The following is a 2,171-nucleotide window of genomic DNA, read 5'->3' as shown; positions in this document are numbered from 1 at the left end:
CGGTCCCCTGCTCCCGTCAGTTGTCGGAGCCGTGTGTAAGGCCGGCACCGCGCTGCCCTGCGCGCTTCACGGGGTGTTGTGAAACGGTTTGACCGTGGATGCGGGCCGTCGGCAGGAGCGGTGAGCGGCGCGAGGTGGGGACTTTGCTCCGGAATTCAGACGACGCTGTGCTCTGAGCTGCGACTGCACGCAGCCCGTGCGGAGAAATGGAGCTCTGCGGGTGAACCGCCGCTGGCCAAAAGCTGCTGGCGCTGATAACGGGGATTGCGAGCAGTGCTCTGCGATGGTCACCGGCGCTGCTGCTCCGTGTGCCTGCTGTGCTCCGTGGTGCTGTTCGGCTGCACGCCGATTTGCTGCGCAGCATGGTTGCTATGGAGATCCCTTAAGACGTCCCAGCAAGTTCCTGAGATAAAGAAGGCGGTTATACTTCGGCTCTGTGTGTGACATTGTGCGGAATGACGGCCAGCGCTGATGATTTTAAGTAAATAATAAAGAATATAAAAAATGAATAGGTGAGGATGTGACATTTAACCTGAGGTTTCCCAGTGATGCACATACAAGAGCCCAGCTGCCCTAAGCCAGCGTCCGACTCCTTTCAGTTGTGGAAGAGTGTGTGGAAAGAGAAGGTGAACGCTTCTTCTCATGAGTAATAACACAAGGTCCAGAGATTGCCTTCAGCTCAGTATGCTGCCACGTGCAGGTTAGGGCGTAGAAATGCTTGGTGCTGCCTTGCCTGGCTGACTCGGGCAGGGCTCTGGGCTGGGAACTGCCTGCCCGACTCTGGTCCCATGCTGCTGCTCCATGCTGTGCTGCTGTGTGACTGCAGCCTGTGGTCCTGGGCTGCTGCGCTCCATTTAATTGTGGCACGGAGCGCTGCAGGTCGTGACTCCCAGGGAAAGCTCCGTCTGTCATTTGCTTCTCCTGTCTGCTCCCTCCAGCTCTGTCAGCATGGTGTCCTGTTCTCTGCAGGACATCGGGCTGTTTTTCAGGGGTCGAGGCAGTGCTGGGTGCAGCAGTGGCGCAGCCCCGCTCAGCTTTCCTGCCACCCACCTGGGCACCGGGGCTGTGCAGCCCCTGCACGGAGCAGGCTGGCACTGACCAGCGGCGTTCTGCTCCTCACTGCCCTCAGGCTGGGTGCTGTGCCATGCGCTGCCCCAACACAGCTGCTTCTGTTGGCACTGCTGGGGCTGATCCGAACCCCCTGGGGAGCGGCTCCCTGCCTCCCTCTGACGCTCATGTTCCTGGTGCTGTGCAAGACTGCAGCGCGTGTTTTGCTGTTTGCTGATAAAATCTTTGAAATAATTTTGAGGGTTTCAGAGCTGGGATGCAAAGTGTTGGAAAGCTGACTGCGATAGGAGGGCAGCAGCGCGTCTGGTGTTTGCTTCTTGAAGGCAGCAGTACATGCAGAGATGGGTTCTGTCATCTCTGTGAGTATCGGCACCAGGCGCTTCCAGTGCACAGACAGCAGCTGATAGAGATGTGTCCATTTGGGTGCTGCCGCCCAGGGATGAGGTGCCAGAAGAGTTGGGTGAGGCTGAGCCTAATTTTCTCAATTGGGTGTAAAAGAGAAAAAAACATAAAGGAAAAAAAATCAAAGGTCTAAAAAACCTAACAAACCCAACCCTGTAGGGCTGAGTGCTCCCAAAGCTGCTATGTGCTGCAGCTGGGGCAGGGTGTAGGAAGCCTGCACATGTATGGCAGTGTGTTGGTCATTATCTCTGTGAACTGTTTCATACTGGGAAGAATGGATCTCTTTCTGTAAGGGTTTTGTAGGGTTTCTTATTTATAACCATGAAAGCCTTTAGAAATCTTGTTGCCTGGCCCAGGAGCTGGCTCTCAGAAGCAGAGGTGGCACAGCCCGGTGCCTCCATTCCCTCCCCAAGGCTCCCTTCGGGGCAGAGGCACTGAGTTTTCTGTGTGTTGTGGGGTTTATATGTTTTTGTCGTTCATGGGGGCAGGGAAAGGAACAAACAAGTCGTTGGTTTGTTTCTCTGTTTGTTTGTTTGCTTTCCCAAATGCAGAAAACTGTTGTTATGAAGCTAACAGGAATGCTTCAACCCAGCTATGTTAGGAACTGCTTACAGGTGAGCTGGGCTGAGGAGCTGAGCTGAGCAGTAGAAGTGCATGGCAAGGGGAGCACAGCCCGGGGTGTGTGTGTGTGTGTGTGTGTG

Source organism: Meleagris gallopavo, chromosome 8, assembly GCF_000146605.3.
Source record: "Meleagris gallopavo isolate NT-WF06-2002-E0010 breed Aviagen turkey brand Nicholas breeding stock chromosome 8, Turkey_5.1, whole genome shotgun sequence".
In the NCBI taxonomy this organism is placed as follows: domain Eukaryota; kingdom Metazoa; phylum Chordata; class Aves; order Galliformes; family Phasianidae; genus Meleagris; species Meleagris gallopavo.
The sequence above is the reverse complement of the archived record's forward strand: the minus strand, read 5'-3'. Positions refer to the sequence as shown.